This window comes from Cupressus sempervirens, chromosome 7 (assembly GCF_028749045.1).
Source record: "Cupressus sempervirens isolate cs-2001-9-10 chromosome 7, ASM2874904v1, whole genome shotgun sequence".
NCBI classification, from domain to species: domain Eukaryota; kingdom Viridiplantae; phylum Streptophyta; class Pinopsida; order Cupressales; family Cupressaceae; genus Cupressus; species Cupressus sempervirens.
In genome coordinates this window covers 580,681,234-580,707,551 of record NC_143124.1, presented here as the reverse complement: position 1 = coordinate 580,707,551, position 26,318 = coordinate 580,681,234, and the positions used below count along the sequence as shown (strand labels likewise).

Here is a 26,318-nt window from a genome sequence, read left to right as displayed (position 1 = left end):
AAATAAATATTTATTATTTATTTAACTACCCTAAATTTAATTAAATAAATTTGCATTTATTTAATTATATTGGCCTTACCTTGATTTAAATAAACTAAGGTTTATTTAAATCCTAGCCATTCCTTGATTTAAATAAACTAAGGTTTATTTAAATCCTAGCCATTCCTTGATTTAAATAAACTAAGGTTTATTTAAATCCTCACCCATTCACTTTGATTAAATACTTTGTTTACTTAATTAATCCTTTCCTAATCCCACTTGGAATTAAATATTACATCTAATCCTATTTGAGCACATGGCTCCTACCTTTAACCCTCACCTAACCTCACTACTCTAACCTAACCCATCTTTCTAAACCTACCCACTTCCTTAATCATGCTTCCTTTTTCTAATCACCTTGCTAATTACCTTTTAATACTAAGTGTGTGCTCACACATGTGTGAGAGATGTTCACACTTTCCTCACCTTTCATGTCTTCCATGCCTCTTGTACACTTTTCCTCTTGCATGAGAGTCAAGGTGTCTCACACATGTGTGAGAAGCCATGCTTCTCACACCTCTTGTATACTTGTCCTCTTGCATGAGAATCAAGTTGTCTCACACATGTGTGAGAAGCCATGCTTCTCACACCTTATTGATCATGTCACCATCAAAGGTTGCTCACACATGTATGAGAATATTGCCCCCTTTGAATGGTCAAAATTCTAATCCATGTGGAGTCTACTTGGCCTCCACCTCATCGATCTTAAGAGATCCTAGCCCTTCATATTGCATTTAATCTCAGCTGTCTATTGCATCTCATTTCCTATAAAAGGAGAGCCCTCTCCTCATTTCCATCAAGCACCATCTACCTCATTGTTATGTTGTAGGAATTGTGAGCAACCACATCCCATGAGCAAGGAAATCATCAACCACTTGGTGATTTGTGAGGTTTGCATAGTGCTACTTTGTTGTTCATGTTATGCTTATTTACATATTTATCTTGCATTATTTTGAGGCTTGCATAATCATGTAGGAATATGCATTAGTTGCTTAGTGTTTATTCTATTTATTACATTTTTATGCAATACAGTAGCGACCTCCTTTTAAAGGTTTTGAAGCCTTAGGGTTAGGTGTGAATCTACGATCAATATTTATTCTTCTTTTCCCACTCAATTCTTTCACTTTTCTTATTAGTTGCATGCTTTCTCCATTTTTCTTATTGGTTGCATACTGATTACATATGGAATCTAAAAGATTAGATCTTATCTTTTAGATCCTTCGAGATTTATCCTGAGTTGGCTCAACAATGGTTTACATTTGATTTTTTGAAGGCACAAACTCATATGTTGATTTTGTGTTACTTGACACTTATTAATTGCTAATGCTTGGTACATATAGGAATTTTGTCTCGCTCAGCATCTATAGTAACACTGTCTCACTCAACATTAATAATCTGCTCTCCACCTATAATGACTCAACATCACTTATCACTCAGCACTTGAATCTTGCTCGACACGTGAAGTTCACTCGGCACCTATGGAATCTCTAGCTCAACACACACTATAGCTTGGCATTTTTATTATACTTGGCATCATCTTGGAAATTGGTTAAGTGTGTTGACACTCAATTGTCAAAACTAGTCCGAGACCAACATTAACCCTCATTCTTGTGTATTATCTTGCATCTTACATCTCATTTAGTTTATCTTTCATCTTGCATTGCATACCCCTTTGAGGATTCTTCGATATTGTCACTCATTGCCTCTACTCTTTGAATCTCTTGTTCTATGGTGCACCTTGCAAGGGTTGCATAGCTTGGTTCATTTGAGAGATGCCATCTCAGAGCCTTTGCACATCATAGATAGAGAACTATAAGCCACCTCTTGAGATTCTCTCTTTCATGGGTATCCTCAAGAATAATGGTTTATAGAAGTTTCCATATATTTGGTATACAATTCCACATTGGGTCCAAATAACTTTAGGACAATAGGGAAAAGTGCAATGCCCTGAGCTTCCAATAAAGAGAAAATACCTAAGGCTATTTAAACACATTATGTAGTAGCTTAAAGCCCTCCAATAACTAATGAAGAATAAAGTGCATGTCTCTTCACAAAGATTGAAAATTCCCCAATTTATTTTCTAGCCCATATTACAAGCTTTGAGACATAAGTTGATTTCTCTTAAAAACAACTGGAGAATCACTTGCAGCTTGTGCAATAGAATCAAAACTAAATTATGAAAGGGCTAAAATATATGCATCACTATAAGAAGTTTTGGATGGTCATAAACCTTGAATATTATGTTGAGGTCATTGGTTGTGAGCATTGAGAAATAATGTGTACGCACGAGGACCATCACAAAGTCTTTTGAGTGCAGCTATTGTAGTTCATTGTTCAGCACCACAACAGATGTTTGGTGAGTAGCATTGAAAATTTTCTTAGTAAGAAGATGTCTATAATCAAATATATAATTTTCAAATAAAGTGAGTTTAGTTGGACTCAAACTCCCCTACTCTTGGGCATCTACAAATACATGTGACCTTCAAGTAGGGCAACCAAAGCTTCATCCACTCTTCGTTCAACTAAAAGAACATCCAAAATATTAGGAACATAGAAGGACCATTTCTCTAATTCTAAAATCTCATAATCTTTTGAGGAAGGAGAGTAGTGAATTGAGGTAATCCCAAAACTATTTGATAATGAATCCATATGAAAACCCTCTATGAGTCCATGAATTAAGGCAGCCTTAGCAGAAAGTAAATTTCTAATTGAAAGAAAATCATCGTCCAGGTTTAATATCTCTTTCAAAGTGTAGATAAATGTAGAATAATTGGCATAGAAACTTTCACATATTTCTTAAGCACATACTTTCTTAAGTTCTAAAATATGTGTACACTATTGCCAAATTTCCTTCTCATTCATGATTGGCAATTCTGTTGAACATAGTCATCCACATAAAAACTGTCCATTTTAAACAATTTCAATTTATTAGAGAGAGCACCATCTTCACTCCTGGTGCCATTAGAATTCACAGCTCTTGTTGGAGCCAAGGCCCTAGAACACATAGATGGCTTTAAAACTCCATCTTTATCAAAATTGAAAAATCCCTCACTATAATAAGAAGATCTTAGGCTTACAAGAAAAATTGTTATCCCAAATAACAGAAGTAAACCACCAAAAAATTATTTTTGAAACACAATTCTTCCTTTCCTAATCAAGCATTGACTTCTAATTAAATTCATCAATCAAACCCACCCTACACTAATTCCAATCACCAATACATTAAAAAACTAGTCTCAAACCCCAATAAAATCTACAAAACCCTGTTACTCAAATTTTGCACATGTGTAAAATTTAAGTATGAAGACAAGGAAAACCTTATAATATTCATTTCTCAAATAAATAACTAATATGTACAATCTTTATTTTTACATAGAATGGAATGAATATAAATATTCTGAAATAAAAAGTCTCACACAAGTCATGAGTGTGACTACTGTCTTTCATACATACTGGAAATAAGAAAAATACAACACAGGAAGATAGAGTTAGAGGTAACCAGTCATTGCCTTTTAGCCTTTGACTGGTTAAATTTCCTTCGATGACACTCTTGGTACAACCCTCGATCTAGTAGATTCTGGTTCCCATTCTCCTACATGAGAAAATAAAATGGAGTTAGATCTCAAAAAGATCTAAGCAATGACTGAGTACCTACAACTACATACCCACACATGCAATATTTCTCTTAATCTGAATACATATCAAAAATACTACTCTAAAAGCTCAAATGAAAATCACAGAAAGATAGTTTCATGAGTGTCATGAGCCCATGCTCAAACACCATGAGATGTAATTTCAAACATCATCAAAAAAAAAAATAGAGTACCAACAGTCAGGAAGTTGTTATTTCAGCATATAGCAGTAACATTAAAAACAACAAAGAGTTTTGAGTGCAAGCAAAATAGCTATTGAATTTGAAGATCTAAGAATGTTGTATTTAATACCAAAAATTAGAATGTTAATAGCTTCAGAACAATCAATCAAATGAGATAATAAAGTGAATTCAGAGAAAAGAAAATATGCCTGTTGAATAAATTGACAGTTCATGAAACATGGAGATGATTGGAAATTCAGATTCCCATATCATTTTATATGTCGGGTTTCTCTTTAAAGAGAAAAAGTGGAATGAAGCCTTTCCTTTAGATGTTGAAGACAAAGAAACTCCTAAGGTGCTTGATAAGGATATTGATCAAGATAAGAAGTTAGGCATTCTTAAGTATTCATTGCTTGAATTGGAACCTAAGACATTAAAGAAGGTCAACTTGAAACTCATGTCATCCCTTGACACTAGAGATCAAAGATAGAAAGGAAAGGGGAACAATAACTAGCAAGGTTCACTATTATGAATATAGAAAAGAGAAACATCTGGTGGCATTAAAAGAAGAAGAAAAGAGAAAGCTAAATCAGCATCATTGAAACAAGAAGAGTAGAAACTAAAGAATGTTGGTGACAAACTTTAAGTTATTTGAAGAAACAAGTAAAAATTGTATGTGAGGATTCCAATGTATAGGAAGGAGGACATACCCAACAATAAACACACTTGTTGTAGAATGCTTCTATTTTGAAGAAATTTTATGAATTTAATAGCAACCTGGAAGAAGATTAATTTTTAAAAAAAGAAATGTTTTAGTTTCAATTGACTGTTGAAGAGTAACTTGCCAGCTTCCAAAAGATTCAATATTGAAGCTAGTTGCTAATGTGAGAATTGTGGGGATCCCAAATTTTGGCAAAGCACTTTACTCAATGCCATAAGTGCAGCTTAGCCAGCTATTGTAAATTACCCATTTACAACATTATTACCCAATCTTGGTTTAATGTCACTAGGATTATGATGCCACTACAGTTCAAGGTACAAAGAATGTAATAAGTGTGTGCCTTGAATGCAAAGTCAAGAAGCTTATTTATACCAGCATTTGATGAATGAGAGAGATATTGCCCATGCATTGATTTTAGAGCACACAAGTTATACCAGTTTGCTAAAACATGTTATTGAAGGTGGATATTCAACAAGAACTTCAAACATCTACTCGAAATCCTCTATTGATATGGGAATAGCACTGCAATTAGAAGCAATGGGTTTTCAGACTCAGAACAAATTTGTGTTTGATGCACTAAAAAGAGCTAAAAACTCCAGAACACTACATCATGGAAGGGACAAATAAAATATCTTGTATATTGTATGGAGAATGCCAAAGGTAAATATGCCAAAGGAATAAGAAATAGATGGTTTGGTTGACTAATTTCAAAGGTTGGACAGTGGCTAGTATATCTATGAAGATAACTCTTGAAATAGCTAATATTTTACAAAACCATTATCCAGCAAGGCTAAGTTTGGTCATTCCATACAATCCATCAAAAATATTTGACTCATTTTGGACAGTGGTAAAACCATTTTTGAAACCAAAGAATTATCAAAAAGTAAATTTGTTTATTCAAAAGACTTGAAAGGTATGAAAATTGTGAATGAATTATTTGATATGAACAAAATAGAATCTGCACTACCAAATCTTTTTTAACCGAAGGTTTCCTAAAATGGTTCTTTAATGGAAATGGGCATAAGATTTTTAGAAAAATCTAGAGCCGCAGCCTTGACATATGTCACATTTGTTTGGACTTTATCCAGGCCACACAATAACACTGGAGTCCACACTAGAATTGTGCCAAGCTATTATTAAATGAGCTTGAAGAAAAGATGCTTCTCAATTTACACAAGAAGAAATGAACTAATGGTTTAACCTTCCAACGCTTCAATTCTCATGCTAAAACAAATGAACAAACAGTTCAAGAAATGCTTGACCTCGCAATCAAATATAACAAAGTTGTATGGGAAGGATATAGCTGATTCACATGTTAAAATCTTCTAAAAACTTAGCAAAATTTGAGCTTCACAAAATTCAAAGCTCCAACTTCAACAATGGCGGCTTCAGATCAGCAAGTTCAACAAATAGAGTGAAGAAAACTTAGAACAACATACCTTATAAAATCCTCTAATGGCAGCTTGAAGACTATTGTTCTTTACAAATTCAAGACCAACAAATTCCTTTTATGGCAGCATTAAAGAAACAATGATTCAAGCTTCATTTCTAGAAAGAATAAAACATCTCTAGCAAGCTCAAAAATGGTGGTAGGCAAAACCAGAAAAACCCTTATTCCTCTACTCTTCACCAACAAATGCAAATGATGAAAAATGAAGAATTTTAGGGTATTTGACCCTTTTTTCATGCCTCTTCCATTTTTCATTTTGTTTTGAAATCCACAAGGTCATATGTGGGATTTTAATCCCTTTCAAATATCTATATTTTCTCTATGAGAGTGGGGGAGGTAATTGTTTTAAGCTAGGTGCCTTAAGGATTTTATGAGAAAAGTTTTTTTTTTTTTTTTGCATAGGTATTATTGTAGGAAAAATAATATTAAATGATAAATATAACTCATTTAATATTATTTTCTTATTTTAAAAATGTAAAAAAAATTAGGGGTCTTTTCTTATTTGTTTCTTTTTGAATAAATTTTAATATTGTATAGGGAGAATATTTTATTGATATAATTATAAGTCATTAGATATTTTTCTATCTTTAATGAAAAAAGGAGTCTTTAAGCAAAAAGTCAGTTGGGAAACATGTGGAGAGAATATAGGGGATCGAATTTGACTTTGCCAAGTTAGTTTGTGGGTCTTTTTGACTTGTTGGAGCATTTTTGGGGCAGTTTTGATGAGTCATGGGGGGCAGTTATGAGTTAGTGGAGTCAAATGTGTTATGAAACTTTATTTTTGGAAGTTTCTAAGCCTAGATTTTCAGGCTTTCTTTTTGCATACAACTCAAGGAGCTACACATTGTACTTAAGGAGTTTTGTAACTCATTTTCCAAAGTTTTAATTATGTAGATAAGTGGGTGTGACTTCTATTTTGAGTACTTGTTCTTTTTTGCAGAATTTGTAATTCATCTTGGGAAATTCAATACAGATGAAAAAATTGTGATTATGTTATTTGGTGTCAAATTTAAGCCTTCTTTCTTTCTAAAGTTTTGTGTGTGTATCAGAATGATTTAATGAAGTAATTTTTGAGTTATTATTGTTCCTAGTTAGTTTGTCTCATTTCAGCATTTGGTTGTAGGAAAGTAAGTTTATTTGCAGGTTGTAATATGTGTTTTAAATGTGAAATTAGTAAATGAGAGGCATCTATTTTCCTCCTTTTGTTAATTTATCCTTCAAACCTTATTACAAATCACTTATGCAGATCTTTACAAAAAGATGTGTTTTGTTGTATGTCAAGTAGCTATATACTCCTTCTCTGTTAAGTGTGTTTGAGTTTTCCATATCATTTTGGTGTATCACCATCTCCTAGTTTAGGTTGTAGGTTTAGGTTTGTTTTAAGCAATTTCTTCCCTTTTCCCTGAAGTTTAAGTTAGGATCTTGGAAATATCACTGAATATCCAATAGAAGCCAGCCTAGAATCTAGAGGTCTCATTTGATTTTGCATGTCCCACAAAGTCAAGTGATTCCCATGTTAAGTAAGGATTACTAAACTTTTTCAGTTTAGTACTAGGTGCAAATCCTGAAACTTAACACTTTTCAATATGAAACAGGTTTAGTTTTTTATTTTGCTACTCACTTAGTAGAAGAGATTCACAATGGCTTAATAAGAATTGGACAGGCTAAGGTTAATAAGCCCTTTTGTTGGTACTCCATGCTAATGTATATTTTTTTATATAAGGGAGTTACCTTTTTCTCTAAAGATATGAAACTGGAATTAGAGGGATATAGAGAGAAGCTCCCTATTCAATTATGGAGTGCAGATATGACATGGGAAGTAACTAATGCTAGTTTTGTCAAGTTTGATAGATATTTTTCTTCCAAGCTTAGAATGTTGTTAATAGAGGACAACCCTAGGATATCACAGCCTCTATTAGAATTGATTAGAACTAAAGACCATGCTAAAGGGATATTGGTGAGCCATAATTGGGGAGATATCATCACATATCTAGTGTCCACTATTTTTAGAATTTATGGTTTTTTGGGAAAACCAAATGTTACCATACCAAGTGCCTCTAAAAATAGGGATTGCTAAGTTATTGTGGCAAATTGGATCAATTGAGGAGAGAGATTTGCTAGGTAAATCAAAAGGTACATTTTTTCCCCAACTTACAATTGTTCATAACTTTATTTTTGTTAAGAAGGGATAAAGGAACTTGAAGAAATTCTTAGATAGATATCAAATATTGGCCCAATCCCATGCCCATTTTGTAGACTCAAAGGGATTTTATGACCTCCTCAGAGAAAAGAGTAAAGCTAAAATTCAAAAGTAGATTTTATATTTTCTTGAGGATATAATCAAAAATAAGTTCTCATTAAGAGAGCAAGAGGTTAGGAAAGAAAAATGGATAGTTTATAGTAAAATCTTAGACTTTATAAATGTTTTTGAGCCAGATTATGATCCCCTAGCAGATAGAAAATATTGGGGCATGAAAGTAGATATGTTGATGGAAAATTTTGTTGGGATTATGCAAACATTGAATGAGAAGAAATAAATTATAATACAATCATACCCAAACAAAGCCATTGAGGTGGAAAGGAGGCTGGCAAGCAAAATGATTTTGAACCTAGGGTAGTATACATTGTAGAAAAGAGTTGGGTATGTATTGACCTGGAATATACAATATATTCCTCCTTACAAAAGATTAAGGTCTAAGAGCCCACCTGACACACATGCTCCTAGAAAACAAAAATTGGAGCTAGGATCATCTTCTAATGTTGAAGAGTACTCGCCAACCTAGACCTGACTCAAGATAGATGATGAAGCATCCTTCAAAGAACAATTGAGACAAATTGGAAGAGAGTGGGATGTTGTGGTCACAACTATAGATATTAAAGGAGGAGTAACAGAAGAACCTCCTATGCCATCACTTGATCTCACTATTGGAGATTATAAAGGTAAATAAATAGATCCTGTGATCACACAAGCTACCAAAAAACTTATTGATGATAAATTTTTTGTAAAATCTAGAGCCTTTGCCCAATTTTTATGGAGAAGAAATATTAATAATTTTGAGAATAAGTGTAATCAAATAAAAGTAGAGCAACCTAGTAGAATGGACTTTGAGATTAAAGAGGAAGTTAAAGCTGACTTCATGGAAGATTTTGCACATATAACCCTTGAAGGGGAAAGGAAATTATTAAAAGATTCAAGAATTTTGATCTTACCTAAATGGGACATTGCCAATACCATGATATTTGATGCTATTAGGAAGGCAAAGGACACTCAATTCAAAATTGGGGAAGAGGTTTTCTAGGCAGAAAAAGGATTGAAATATAGTGATGATCACCAAACATTGGTGATATGGTCCATTGAAAAAGGGACAAACTAGAATACATGAAATTTCAAGTGCTAAGCAAACAGGTAGCCTAATGGTTTACATAGTAGATGAAGTGGATAGTGAGAAAGTATCAAAAATGACTAGGGAAATGATGGACTTTGGAGTTGTGGTTGCTACAAAGGATTAGAAAAAATCCTTGAGCTCAATGCCAAATTTGAAGAGATACTTAAAGCATATGATGAAAGGGGAAATAGGATACATCAGCTAGAAGCTTAGGTAGCCCAAATGGATAAGCTATTGGGAAAGAGAAAAGTGAGAGAATCTAGCCAATGCTACATTACTTATCCTTGCCTCCTAATTGAGCCATTCAAATCAACTCCCTTAGTAGAATTACCTAATACCCCAAAGAGGCTAGAATTTTATACTACTAAGGAATTTGAAGAGGAAAAAATAAACTCTAGGCATTACATGTGGAGGTTAATGACTTATATGAGGATAAAAACAGAAAAATAATCTTGTATTTGGTGGATAAGATTGAATGGCTAACATTTTATGAACAACTAGTAAAAATAATGGATATGTGGACTGAAATAAAAGGTGGTGAGGATGCTTTGGAACCCATTATGAATAAATGGGGTAGTAGGGACAAGGATGTCACCCTTTTGTGTGTCTCAGTTATTAATCTATCTTTTAAACAAATAGAAAAAACTTCTAATATGACTAATAATTTATCTGATTTTGATGAGAAGAGGGTTGTAGTACAAAAAAGGATAATAATTTGTCTTTCTAAATATCTAGGTGAGAAATTTTAATTATTCCCCCATGCACTTAAAAAGATAGATAAAATAAAAGAAAAGGAAGAATGGGGCAAAGAATTAGATGATTTATTATGCCTTCGAATAAATGGGTTTATAAGTGAAAAAGGGCATGTGTTATGGGAAAAAACAACTTAAGAAGTTGTTAAAGTGAAATTATTCTATAATTCCATTAGAGAAGAATTTATTAAAATCAATAAATTAGGAGATTTTGTAATCAAGAAACAACGTAAGATTTTGAGTTTTTACTGGCCAGATGACACAATTTTCAACAAATGGATGGAATATTTGTGCATGCAAAGTAGTTAGAAACTGAGGAAGATGATGCAGACCAGGATGAGAGGCAAGAAACTAATACATCAGTTCAAGCAGAAGAAGACAAAGAGGAACAATCAACTATAGAAATGAGAACAGAGGTCCAAACTGATGATGTGGTAATAGGGGAATTAGATGTAGCTATTGTTTTAACAGTACATGATGATAAGGATGGAGAGCCACAAGTTAAAGTAAGCCTACAAATATTAGAACTAGGTCCATCACAATCCAATCCATTGGTTACATCTTCTAAGGTTCAAAAACAACATCAAAGCCAATCATGAAATCCTCAGCAATGAAAAGTGTAGGAGAAGTAGTCCCACAAGAGAATATTCATGATGAAAGATATTCTATTGCACCAATTTTTGTCCCTTGTGATAGTAACTTTGTAAGTATCCTTCTGTCTTAAGGAAAACTGTTAGTATTCTCTAAGCCCAAAGCTTGTTGCATCTCACACTATATAAGTGAGATTCCAAGGCTAGAGAAAGGGTCTGAGTCATTATATAACTTTTAGTTTTGCTAAGTTTTGTTTAGTCTAGTCCTTGATGCAAGTTTTCTTATGTATTTCTCTGCAAATCTAAGAATACATTAATTTTCTAAGATCATTGTGTCTTGTCTTGAATGGTTTTGAGTTCCATTCCAATGTTATATAATTTTCAAAGAGAATTAATACAAAGATGAACTATCCCCATATCTTTCTTCTTTAAATCTTGTCTCCATTGTTATTTATTGGTAAATTTTGAAATTGTGTGGGCAAAGCCTTTTTCAATTCAGTACAAATAGGATAGGTTGTATATCAAACCACTATTTCTTTTAATCCAATGAGTTAAGTAAATGCTTTAGTGATGTGGTAGGATTTCCAAGCAGTAATAAGGATATGCATAAGAATGAGCTTTAGAGAGAATTACTAATAATATTGATTGTAATGTAGTCAATTAGGTCCAAAAATTGGATAGACTTTGAATCCCAATGGATGATGCACTGATCAATTTAGTTTAGTTTGTATATGAAGAAAACATGGATGAGCATTAAGCAAAATCTTTAAAATCAAAAAGAATTTTACTTTAAATATATGAAGAATGTCAAAGCTGGTTAATACTTGTTTACATTTGATATTTGAATCTTAGTTAGCCACTTTTCTCTAGAATTGTTTGTAGTTCTAAGAAGAATTGTGACCAATCTGCAGTAGGGGATGAGAATTGTAATAGAATTTCAAGAAATGAACTAAATGTGAAAGTATTATCAAGTTTTGAATCACTTTATCCCTCAGGTGCACCCGCCTTGATTTTACAGAGCCAAAAGAGTAGAAATTCATTTATGATTTTGTTGAAGTTGGGTCTAGATCTAGAGTTTATCTAGCTAATCATGGGAAATAGCTAAACCTTAGGCTATTTTGATCTTCACCATCTTAGTATTAAGTATTTTGTTTCTTAGTAGTGTAAAAACACCAACACCTTGCTATAAACCATGCAATGGGAGGTTCTTCAAGATAAGAGCAATAATGCAAGTGTCTACAAGAGAACTCTCAAAATGAAATACAAGTATGAACTAAGCTAATATAAAATGCAAAATATGACTATATTAAACAAGACGAGAATATTACAAATCCAACAATTTAAGCTATGTGAGCTAGATTATTGCAAAATAGAAGCTAAGCTATATGCATCTACACTACAATGCCATGGATGATAGAATGGGACAAGGAAATAGAAGTTCTCCACAAAGGTCTAAAAAATTTGAATGATGAACCTACAACATAACAATACTCAAGAGCATGGATGCTTTGAGAAGGGGAGAGCTTTTTCTTTTAAAGATGTACAGATAGTGGAGACCAAAATCAAATGATGAATGATCAAGGGTGGAGTTTTAAAATGGGAGTGATCCATGTGCACAAACAAGTCAACCAATAAACAAATAGTTGACTTTGCATGTGAGACAAGAAAAACCTTTCCTTGTAATTTATAAAATAAAAAAAGGACTTTATGTGTGCACATTGAGTGGGTTAGAAGAATGGGATTTTTTATTTAATTAAAAGGGGAAATGTTCTTTTAATCAAATAATGAACTTAGGATATTATAGTCAAACTTTTGATTATAATCAAATTAATTAATTTTCAGCAATTTGGTCTGGGAAAATGATTAATTAATTTAGCTAAAATGCTAAGAAGGGGGATAATAGCCTAGATGACCATTTTTAGGTGATTATAGTTACAAGGAAAAAGGAAATATTAGTATGCAAAGGATATGCTCAAGAAGGAGTTGACTATAGAGAAAATTTTGATCCCGTAGCAAGACTGCAAGGAGTCAAAACTCTACTTGCATATTCAACCTACAAAAACTCTAAGGTAGATTAGATGGATGTCAAATCTACATTTTTGAATGGTGTACTTGAAGAAGAAGTGTACATAGAACAACTTGAAGGATTTGTGGACCCAAACAAGAAGAATATGGTGTGTAAATTGAACCAAGTTGTATATGGATTGAAACAAGCCTCAAGAGCATGGCATGTCAAAAGACTTCATAATTACTTAGTGAAGATTGGTTTTAAAAGGACAAATGATAACAATAATATGTACTTGAAGACTGATAAGAACAATGAAGTACTACTCTCTCAATTTTTTGTTGATGACATTATATTTGGAGGAAAAGAAGCTTTATGCAAACAATTTTCTAATGAAATGAAAAAGGAATTTGAAATGTCAATATTTGGTGAAATCAAATTTTTTTTTGGTTTGCAAGTATATCAAATGAATTTTGATATTATCATTACTTAGTCCAAATATATCAAGGAGATACTAAAAAATTTTGGAATGAAAGGGTAAAGACCAATTATCACACCTATGTCTATAGGACATAAGTTATCTAAAAATGATGAATCTACTAATGTGAACCAAACACAATATAGATCAATGATTGGAAAATAACAATATGTTGTTCATAGAAGACTTGATATTGCATTAGCTATTGGAATAGTTGCTAGATTTTTAGAAAATCCTAAGGAGAATCATATGATATCAATGAAAAGGATATTGATATATCTAAAAGGTACATGAGACTAAAGATTGTATTACAAGAGAAGTGATAGATTTGAACTGAATGTATTCACTAACTCTGATTAGGTAGGAAATATTGATGACAGAAAAAACACTAGTTGAGGTAGATTATTTCTAGTAAAGATATTGGTATCATGGACAAGCAAGAAACACAAATATATTTCCCAATCAAAAGCCAAGGTTGAGTCTATGGCAGTTGCAATGAACTATTCAAACATTATGTGGATCAAACAAATGCTAAAAGGAATGAAGGAACATATTATAGATCCTACGGTTATCTATTGTGATAACACAAGTTCTATTAACATATCAAAGGATCCATAGATGCATACTAAACAAAGTGCATTGCTATCAAGTATCACTACTTGAGGGAACTAGTTCAAGACAAATATGTGAAGTTAGAATATGTGCACACCAAAGAAAAAATTGTTGACATTCACTAAAGCCTTACTTAAAGATGCTCATGAATATCTTAGAGGTAAAATATGGGTGATTATCCTAAGCAAAGAAACTTAAGGAGAAATGGTGTATTACATCAAATGTGCTAATCAGAACACCATTCACATTGATGCAAACAATTCTACTTTAAGAGGTGCCTGAGGTAGTCTATTCAAGTAAAGAAGATGAAGGTAATTAGTCATAGATAGGTGAAAAAATTTAGTTAGACATGAAAATATCTACATAATCAAGATGTATGAAGTATCAAGATAGTGTATTTGGCACTATTTTCAAAGAGGGAGATATATACTATAAGAATGAGATAATTACTAAAGAGAAAGAGATACATAATGAAAGAGGGAGAGATTTGAATATGAAGAATGATACAAGAGGATGTCTAAAATCAAAAACTTAGAGGGAGTTTCTAAAATATTATAGATGAGAATCATAATGAAACTAAGGATATTGGTCACTCATGACAATGATATCTTTTGAATTGCATGGTAACAAAGAGGGAGATTGTATTTTCAAATATTTAAAGGGTTTCCATCAATACCAAAGAGGGAGATTGTTGGAAACTACAATTGGAAAAATTGTTGTATTGTAATTGATGTCAAATTTACTAATGAGACATGTTTTTATCTGATATAACTATCATATCTATTTGATTGATGAAGAGGATTTGAGAAGTTTCTCATAACAAAAGCACCTAGAGGAAAGGTTGAGTTATGAAAAGTAAGCTACAATGGATATTTGATTAGTTAGACTTTAATAAGAAAAAAGTGATTTTTTATACCATGTTGATGTTAAATTATTTATAGTACAAGCCAAAATATATCACTTGTGTAAAGCTTGACCAAGAAAGAGAGTAAAAAAGATCAAGAAATTGTGAAGACTATAATGAGTGATACTAGTCTCAATCAAGCTACAATAAGTGTTGAGTAAATCTAGTGTTGACCAAGCATAAATATCAACCAAGCACATAAGTTGATGCTAAGAAAGAAGTTCTGCAATGACTGAGCAATTTAGTGATGACTGAGTGCTAGAAATTGGTAATTACCAAGTAATAGTATTCTGAATGCATATGAGGAATTATGATTCCCAGCCAACTTAGTTGATTTCTTGGGATATGGAAAAAATGTTGAAGATAAGATTGATGAGTTAGATCATTTAATTTAAGGAGGGGATTAGGTAAGATACCTAAAGAAAAAATTCAATGAGAAGTTTCTAGAAAAGAAGGAAGATGAATAGATATAATGAATCTATTGGATCAGATCATGAACCCTAAGATCTATGGTGATTATGAAAATGAAAAAGGACTAGAATTACCTATTTAAGGAGGCACAAAGATGAACTTTAAAGAAGAGGAGAGAAGAGAAAAAATGAGATATGTGAAGAAGAGAATAGAGCAGAGAAATATGTGTGTGTTTCCAGTAAGAGGGAACAAAGCTGTTGAATTTGATAAGTGAATCTAAGTTGAAGACTTAAGTTTGTTGTGAAGACAAGGGTGAATGCTTGAAGGGTTTCCAAGAAAATCAAGGATAGAGGTGACAAGGAAGACTTGTAAGAGAATCAACACATGAACTAAATAGAGATCTAAAACTACAAAGTGAGTTGTAATCATACAGATAAAACCCTACTATTTTCTTTCTAATCATTGTAAATAGTTTATTTTGAAATCTTTTTAATCAAAGGTTGACCTAAAAATCATTGAAGGACTTAATAGTACATGTAAATCCTTTATCAAGGTGACATTCTAAATGCAATGATAAAAGACCTCTAATAAGGCCACTCCTAATAGGGTGATTAAATCCTCTAACCAAGTTACAATTAATAGTGTGTATTGTAACATTTAACAGGGTTGGGTCCTAACATAGCTCACTTCAAAAGAGTGAAAAAGTGGTACATGTTGTTGGTGGTTTTTCCCAACTTGGGTTTCCACGTTAAATTTTACTGTCAAACTTGTGTTGAATGTCTTATTATGTTTTACATTTACATGTTAACAATCAACAAGTCTATTATCTTAGGAGAGTGAACTACTACTAATTTTGTTTATCAGTATATAGTAGAGATTGAGCTACAACAACATAAGAAAAATAGTTAACATTTAGTGTTTCATTGCTCAATTGGTACTTATGAACCTTGAGTAACCGATTCAACCCCCCCCCCCCCCCCCTCTCTATATTATTCTAAACATTCTAATATATAACACTAAAAACAAAATATATAATAGGAAGAAAGAATGAAAATTTATTTTTAGTTTGCAATTTTATCATTAACCAAATTAGAACCTTTTTTAAAATGGGTATACAAAACTAAATATAGTTATATAAACTATTTTCAACTTATTTTGAAAACAATTTAAAACTGTATGTAAAAATATTTCCTCATATCAAGTTTATTTTCAAATTGAATAAGCAACAAAAAATATTTTTTATTTTCACCTTAAAATAATCATGATTTTTGGGACACCAAAAAAAATTAAGAATCCTACGATAATATTCTAATTCCCTACACTCCGTAAAAAAAATGAATTCAAGAAAAAATCATGTCCTCTAATCATTGTAAATCAGGGTTACAAGTTTAAGTCAGGAGAGATTGCTCATTCCTTATGGGCATTAAACATGATTCGACCAACTATCTAGTTAGGAATTTAGAATTCTTATCTGCCTAAACATTGAATTTGACCATTGACGCAAATACATTGGATGAAAGACAAATATCATAGTAAGTAAATAAAGAAATCAACAAATCTATTTAAATATAATTTATATTCAGGGAATTGAATGGTTAAAGATGGATCAAGGATTTGTTAGGTTTCAGGATTCACACTCAGTACTGAACTAAAAAAATTTAGTAATCCTTACTTAACATGGGAATCACTTCACTTCATGGGACATAAAAAATGAAATGAGACCTTCGGATTCTAGGCTAGCTCCTATTGGATATTTAGTGATATTTCCAAGATCCTAACTTAAACTTCAGGGAAAAGGGAAGAAATTGCTTAAAACAAACCTAAACCTACAGCCTAAACTAGGAGATGGTGATACACCAAAATGATATGGAAAACTCAAACACACTTAATAGAGAAGGAGTATACAGCTACTTGACGTACAACAAAACACATCTTTCTGTAAAGATCTACATAAGTGATTTGTAATAAGGTTTGAAGGATAAATTAACAAAAGGAGGAAAACAAATGCCTCTCATTTACTAATTTCACCTTTAAAACACATATTACAACTTGCAAGTAAACTTACTTTCCTACAACTAGATGCCGAAATGAGACAAACTAACCAGGAACAATAATAGCTCACAAATTACTTCATCAAATCATTCTGGTACACAGACAGAACTACAAGAAGAAAGAAGACTTAAATTTGACACCAAATAGCATAATCACAATTCTGTCACCTGTGTTGAATTTCCCAAGATGAATTACAAATTTTGCAAAAAAGAACAAGGACTCAAAACAAAAGTCACATCCACTTCTCTGCATAATCAGAACTCTAAAAAATGAGTTACAAAACTCCTTAAGTGCAATGCCCAGCTCCTTGGATTGTATGCAGAAAGAAAGCCTAAAAATTTGGTCTTAGAAACTTCCAAAAATAAAGTTTCATAACACATTTGACTCCACTAACTCATAACTACACCCCATGACTCATCAAAACTACCCCAAAAATGCTCCAACAAATCAGAAAGACCCACAAACTGACTTGGCAAAGTCAAATTCAACCCCCTATATTCTCTCCACATGTTTCCCAACTAATTTTTTCCTTAATGACTCCTTTTTGCATTAAAGATAGAAAAATATCTAATAACTTTTAATTATATCATTAAAATATTCTCCTTGTGCAATATTAAAATTTATGCAAAAAGAAACAAATAAGAAAAGATCCTTTTTTTTTTACATTTTTAAAATAAGAAAATAATATTAAATGAGTTATGTTTATCATTCAATATTATTTTTCCTACAATAATACATATGCAAAATTAAAACAAAAACTTTTCTCATAAAATCCCTAAGGCACCTAGCTTAAAACAATTCCCTCCCCTGCTCTCATAGAGCAAATATAGATATTTGAAAGGGATTAAAATCCCACATATGACTTTGTGGATTTCAAAACAAAATGAAAAATGGAAAAGGCATGAAAAAAGGGTCTTGTATAAATTGAGAATCATCTTTTCTTCAAGCTCATTTAATAATAGCCTGGCACAATTCTAGCATGGACTCCAGTGTTATTGCATGGCCTAGATAAAGTCCAAACAAATGTGACATATGTCGATGTTGCGGCTCTGGATTTTTCTAAAAATCTTATGCCCATTTCCATTAAAGAACCATCTTAGGAAACCTTTGGTTAAAAAATATATGGTAGTGCAGCTTCTATTTTGTTCATATCAAATAATTCATTCACAATTTTCATACCTTCCAAGTCTTTTGAATAAAAAAATTTAGTTTCTGATAATTCTTTGGTTCCAAAATTGGTTTTACCACTATCCAAAATGACTCAAAGATTTTTTATGGATTGTATGGAATGGCCACACTTAGCCTTGTTGGATAATGTTTTTGTAAAATATTAGCTATTTCAAGAGTTATCTTCACATATATACTAGCCGCTATCCAACCTTTGAAATCATTCAACCAAACCATCTGTTTCTTGTTCCTTTGGTAGATTTACCTTTGGCATTCTCCATACAGTATACACAATATTTTATTTGTCCCTTCCATGATGTAGTGTTCTAGAATCTTTAGCTCTTCTTAGCACATCAAACACAAGTTTTTTCTGAGTCTGAAAACTCATTGCTTCTAATTGCAGTGCTATTCCCATATCAATAGAGGATTCTAAGTAGATGTTTGAAGTTCTTGTCGAATATCCACCTTCAATAACATGTTTCAGCAAACTGGTATAACTTGTGTGCTTTGAAATCAATGCACAGGCAATATCTCTCTCATTCATCAAATGCTAGTATAAGTAAGCTTCTTGACTTTGCATTCAAGGCATGCACTTATTACATTCTTTGTACCTTGAACTGTAGTGGCATCATAATCCTAGTGACATTAAACCAAGATTGGGCAATAATGTTGTAAATGGGTAATTTGCAATAGCTGGTTGAGCTACACTTATGGCACTGAGTAAAGTGCTTTGTTGGCATTTGGGATCCCCACAATTCCCACATCAGAAACTAGCTTCAATATTGAATCTTTGGAAGCCAGCAAGTTACTCTTCAATATTCAATTGAAACTAAAACATTTCTTTCTTTTTTTTCTAATTAATCTTCTTTCGGGTTGCTATTAAATTCATAAAATTTCTTTAAAATTGAAGCATTCTTCAAAAAGTGTGTTGATTTTTGGGTATGTCCTCCCTATATATTGGAATCCTCACATACAATTTTTACCTATTTCTTCAAATAACTTTAAGTTTGTCAATAGCATCCTTTAGTTTCTACTCTTCTTATTTCAATGATGTTGATTTAGCTTTCTCTTTTCTTCTTCTTTTAATGCCACCAGCTATTCCTCTTTGCTATATTCATGATAATGAACCTTGCTAGTTATTGTTCCCCTTTCCTTTCTATCTTTGATCTCTAGTGTCAAGGGATGGCATGAGTTTCAAGTTGACATTCTTTAACGTCTTAGGTTTCAATTTAAGCAATGAATACTTAAGAATGCCTAACTTCTTATCTTGATCAATATCCTTATCAAGCACCTTAGGAGTTTCTTTGTCTTCAACATCTAAAGGAAAGGCTTCATTCCACTTTTTCTCTTTAAAGAGAAACCCGACATATAAGATGATATAGGAATCTGACTTTCCAATCATCTCCATGTTTCATGAACTATCAATTTATTCAAAAGGCATATTTTCTTTTCTTTGAATTCACTTTATTATCTCCTTTGATTGATTTTTTTGAAGTTGTTAACGTTCTAATTTTTGGCATTAAATATAGATTTTTATATTTTCAAATTCAATAGCTCTTTTTCTTGCACTCAAAACTCTTTGTTTTTTTTTATGTTATTGCTATATGCTGAAATAATAACTTCCTGATCGTTGGTACTCTTCTTTTTTTTTTTATGATGTTTGAAATTGCATCTCATGGGGTTTAAGCATGGGCTCGTGACACTCATGAAAATATCTTTCTATGATTTGCATTTGAGGACTTAGAGTACTGTTTTTGGTATGTATTCAGATTAAGAGAAATATTGCATGTGTGGGTATGTAGTTGTAGGTACTCAGTCATTGCTTAGATCTTTTTGAGATCTAACTCCATTTTATTTTCTCATGTAGGAGAATAGGAACTAGAATCTACTAGATCAAGGGTTGTACCAAGAGCATCATTGAAGGACATTTAACCAGTCAAAGGCTGAAAGGAAATGACTAGTTACCTCTAACTCTATCTTCCTGTGTTGTATTTTTCTTATTTTTAGTATGTATGAAAGACAGTAGTCAGACTCATGGCTTGTGTGAGACTTTTCATTTTAGCATATTTATATTCATTCCATTCTATGAAAAACTAAAGATTTTACATATCAATTATATATTCAAGAAATGAATATTATAAGGTATTCCTTGTCTTCATACTTAAATTTTACACATGTGCAAAATTTGAGTAACAAAAACTTTGTGCAATAATGAAAACAATAGAGCTTGGGATGTGATCTTGCTCATCCATGCCAAAGATCTTGCAAAGAGAAAAATACAAGGCCTATGCCCTAGGGTTGAAATACTTTTTCAGTAGATGCTTAGGGGTGTTTTGTGTAACCAAGGGAAATGATCCCTTTTTTACAAAATGCTCTTGCAATCATCCTCCCCTTAGATATATCCTTTGTGCATCGTACCTACCCTAGAGGTCTTCTATATATCTTTTTTCATGAATGGCATGGTTAGGGTTTAGTTTAAAAACTTCTCTGATCAATTCAGGTGAAACCCTAAAGAGATTATACCCATATGGTTCTTTACAATTCTAGTGATTGGGTTATACTTTTTTTCCATCATTGCCAGTAAATCATCATCAAAGAAAACCCCTAGAACAATCAATTTACCTATATCAAACTCCCATACATTGTTTACTAGAGTATCTAAATTTTTTTTTGCAAACCATTTCAAAAAAATGCCCTAATCCTCCCATAGACACTTCTGCATCTCTTAACCAATTCTCTTTATCATAGAAACCCCCACTGACTAGTAGCCTAGGGATTTTTGGAATAAGCTCTTTTCCCCTAGCCAATTCATTCATAGACTATGGCATTTGTTCTTGAAAATCATCATGAATTGCCCTCTTCAAATAATCTACTTTTTCAAAAAAAAAAAATCCTTTTGTGGAGGCATTTTGAAATTTACCGTAATGCAATTATAATTTCTCAATTTTCTAGAGGTTCAGACAACTTACCTACTTTTTCTTATTTTTTCCTCTATGTAAATCACTTAGCAATGTGTCAAAACCCTTGGAAAATTTTTCCCTTAGCTCTAGAAATCTTTGTGCTACAAGAATTCTCCAATCTCATGGCTCAATAATAGAAAATTGAAAATTTTATTAGAGCCTTAAACTTGCATGAAATAGCATTGATCAAAGTTAATGCTTCAATAGTCACTTTCTGTATCATTTTGTGATGTTTAAAACTCAACCATCAATCATGAAGAATTGAAAGGCTTAATTTGAAATCAAAATAGTTGTATTAACCTTATTTTGGAAATTTTCCACACATCAATAGGGTACTTTCTCACTTTGGTTAAACTTTGTTCACTTTTTATGAAGCGGGTATGCATCAAATGTCAATCTTCCAAAGATCGACGATCATGAAGATCCTTATATTTTTATAATTTTGGCTTCAAAGTTATAGGCCCACTGGTACAATCACTTTCCAACTCAGTGAACACATAGACTACTCCACCAATCATTGTGTACCAAATCACATACATTCCAACTTGACATGACTAAGTGACCCTAGGAGTGATTGGCCCCACTTGTCCATGCAGCAAGCAGGCACTTCTGTGCTTTAGTTAAAGTTTAGTTACTTTCATGTTGCAGTGAAGTGCCTTCATTGATCTTTAAAAGATCAATGGTGTCATTCATCTTAGTTAGCAAGGTCAACCAATAAAATGCATTGTTTTTTTCCAATGTGTCTGATATTCGCCAACTAATTCAACACCTTTTTAAACTAAGATGTATGACATCACTGAGTACACATGTCATTAGGGCTCTTTCCCACATCAGTTAAACTTTTCATATTTTTCATTGTGGTAATACACCTACAATATATCTTCCCATGATCAATAGTGCAATGTTATAATATAAAAAGGTAACTCTATTGCTCAACTCGACTAATGAGGTAGCTTGAAATTCCAACCTACTCTAATGACCATTTGACAGTTCTAAGAATGTTCTGACACCTTTAGTCTTTTGCAGTGCATTAAAGAGCTAGCATCACCGAATGCTACGTGACAATCAGGTTCTTTCCCACATTTTCTAAAGGTTGAGTAAATTCTCAATGCACGGTTATCAAACCAAACCCTGCAGTGGTTAAAATTCTTTGGAAAAGTATTAAGGAATTAACAAATGTAAAACCATAGTTTAAAACAAAGTTTTACAAAAAAGGATATTTAAATTCCTGGAAAGTAAATTTAAAATAAATATGAGAAAAGTTAAAGATAAAACCTTAGGGTAACAAGCTTCTTGTGCAAAATTTAAAAACACTACTTTCTAAGACTTTGATAAAACTAGGGCACATAGCAAGGGTTTCATGAAATATTTTCATAATTGCATCTAGGGTTTTAACACATCTCACATTTAAGACATAGGATCACTGGTTCTTTCACTGTAAAATGTAACAAAACTATGCAACGTGAAAAACCAGGCCAACACAAGGAATGTGTTCCTAAGGCTCAGTTGAGAATCCATTATATGCTTAAAACACACTTCTTATACTCCATGGATAGGGAGCTCTAAGCCAACATTCAAGCATTCCAATCTCATGGAATCACTTGGATAGAAGGGTTTAGAGTGTGACACCTTTTGAGTGTACATTTTTGGCACCCACCGTAGGGGTAGAATACTCTAGTTTTGCTCCTTGTCTTGTTGTATTTTCTACATTTTATGTATTTTATGCATTTTTTCTGCACTTTATTTTATTTTTTACAATTGCAAGTATTGGGTGATACTTTTCCAGTATCATATGATATTTTTTTGTATTGTACTATCAAGTGATACTTTTCTAGTAAAAGTATCGCATGCCCTTACTAAACTTTATCACCTTCATATAGTGAGTAGTATCACACAACTTAGGGAGATATATCACACAAAGGAAAACTATCACACGGGCATACTAAGAAGTATCGTACGACATTCTTCCAACAACAAAATATTGCCCTGAATGAAATTGCTTATTGTTTAGGTGATTTGATCAATTTTTCAGTTGTTTCTTGCTATTTGTTTGATTTTACAATTCCATTGTAGTCTGACAAAGGTTTATTTATAGATTTTGTTGTTGTTTTGGACTAACTTGTGGTGGAGTAATGATTGTGTTTGTAGGTTGTTTCCTTAAAATGCTTGCATAATTACCTTGAAAAGCATGCATGTCAAAGCTTCAAATGTGCAAGCACTATTAACATTTGTTTGTAGGGTTTCCCAAAGCACAAAAACCAAACACTTTCTTCTATTTCTTTTATTCCATGTGTGACACTCTACTAGTTGTTTTCATTTCATAGGCACATTAAACTTGTGATTAGGATTCTTTGGTGATAGGAGAGTATGGTCTTCACCCTTATGGTGAATCAAAAATCTTGACTTGCCTTTGGACTTTCAAAGCAAGGGGATTAATTGAAACTTTTTGGCATGTTTGAGGGAAATGATCAAGATAGGAGAGTATGCTCTTCAACCGTGTGGTGAATCAGAATTCTTGACTATTGAAAGTGGATCCAATCTATTTAGTTAGCATCCTTTAGAGGGTCTAATCTTGGGAAACCAAGAGGAATGCCCCAAGTGGGGACAAGAAAACCTTGCTATCAAGGACACAAAATCTTGGTATACATAGTGTTTGTCTTCACTTAGTGTGATTACTTGTGGGATTGGAACCATGAGGAAAATGCTAAGAAAGAATGCTTAAGGTGCTCTTGTGGTTGTGTGTTTTTTACCCACCACAAGGTGGGGTGTCTTGTAATTGGGTGCAAGAGGAATATTACAAATGGAAGCCCTTTATAAACACTTTAAGTTAGTAGCTACCTTATTTTTCCACTCAACTTCTTGGTGCAAGGATTGATCCTAGTGGACAACCCAAATCACCCCAAGATTTTGCACTTACCATATGGGTTCCCTTGGTTATGCTTATGGTATGTCCATGACAAAGTCAATATCTCTTGTGGGAAACCACTTGATGTGAGGAGAAGGAGCACTTAGTGTGGCCTAATTTGTTGAGTAATGAACTGTGACTTTTAGGTAGATATTCTTGGCAAGTGTTTTCAAATGTGTTGACCTATGTAAATGTTCTCTCAATTTAAACATCTCAGTAACTTTGATAGAAGGTTGTTCTGATATTATTAATGTATGTTGGCAAGGTTGTTGTGTCCCTTGTTAAATTGGTTGAGACATGAAAAGTACCCTTACTATTTGCAAACCATGTTTTTCTTTGACACAAACTAAAGTTCTAAACTGTCTGATCTGAAAACTACTCGACTGACAAACCAAAACGCAAAATTTTTGAGTCAAAACTATCATTTTTCATAATTCATTGGCTCATTGTCATACTATCTCTAGAGAAATATCGTATTATACTTTTTATCCAAAATTGTATCGCCTAGTTTCTTTGAGGTCTATAGCCTTTTCATACTAAACTTTATCGCCCTGCTTAAGAGAAATTGTCACCCGAAAGAAAAGTGTCACCTAGTTACTATGAACTTTAGCGTACGATATAATATGATGTCCTATTATAGCCTAGCTTTTGGAAAAGTATCACCTGGGTAATTTTTCCTTCAAAATAATGTATGCATTGTATTTTAACTTATCTAGGGCCTTGTCACTTCATTCCTTCTTGAATCTAGTCTCAAACCCCTAGTGTTAGGTACTGTCCTAAGTCAAAAAGATGGGTTTAGTCTGTCAGATGTAATCTCAAAATTTCATTGATGATTAGTTGTCAAAAATTGGTTACCATTCTATGCTAGCTAATTTTCTATTGATTTTTTTATTGCTCTCTTGGCTTAAGTCACTAGTGCTATAAAAAAATTAGCACTCTTGAAAAGCCATCTATTTTACTTTGACAAGTGATTATTCTTGATTGTATGAGCTTCAAATATGAAACACTTTTCTTGTCCTACTAAGAAAATGCATACCCTTACATGTCAGTCACAACTAGATTCCAAGTTGGTAGTGATAGTCGTCCCTTTTTCATTTTTTCACAATTGAAAACTCCACCTAGGCATCCTCACAAACAAATTTGTCTAGAAGATCCTAACTCTAATCAAATGCAAATAGCCAACATCTAGCATAATCCACTTTACAACTTTGAAAAACTATTTGGTACACCCTTTGATACACCTATGGGTGAAGACAATATCTTGATCAACATACATCCTAAAGAGATCAAATGTTGCTTAGAAGAACAAGTGCAATAAAATGAGAGACTCAAAGAGGCCATATGCGCTAGAAAAAAAGCTTATCAATGAGTTGAAACTAATTCTCATACACGCAATGAGGAAAATAGGAGAGTTCATTACCGTAATCCATTTGATCACATTCCCCTCAATGGAAATGATGGAAACAACACACCTCCCAGGACTCTTAGAATCAACATGGAAGCATGCCCATCACCACCTAGACAATCATAATCACATCACGAAAGTGATGATGAGATTAGTAGTGAAGATGTCATAAGATTTCAATAACATAAGGTTGCTCAAAAAATTATGCTCAAAGCTTTGGAGCAAAATGGGGACCAATACTTCCAGTATATGATAGCAAAGTGATGGAAACTCCCACAAGATTTTGATGTGCAAAGAATAATCAAAAAATGGGAGCCCACCAAGGCTGAATTCAATCTTGAGAGAAGAGATGCAAGAACTTAAAAAATAACTTGCACAATTACAAAATTCCAAAGAGAAACCTAAAACTTCATTTGTTGAATCAACATGTGCTCTCCCCTTTGATAGGAGTTTATACATGCTTCTATTTCCTAAGGATATAGATGTTCCAAAGTATGAAAATATGACAGAAATGGTGAACCTCATGATCATGTGAGGTACTTCTATGCTATTAGCATGGATTTCATGCATGAAGACACCTATCTAATGTGATTGAAATCTATGGAGTGGTTCACAAAATTGACTCCCCCTCTCAAAAAATTCAATGAACTTGTACAATGTGTTATCC

The 26,318-nt window shown here is 32.7% G+C and overlaps 1 pseudogene; it reads right to left on the bottom strand.

Moving 5' to 3' along the window:
* Window positions 1-26,318, bottom strand: part of LOC149548090 (exocyst complex component EXO84B-like) — a 76,623-nt pseudogene that overhangs the window by 42,023 nt on the left and 8,282 nt on the right.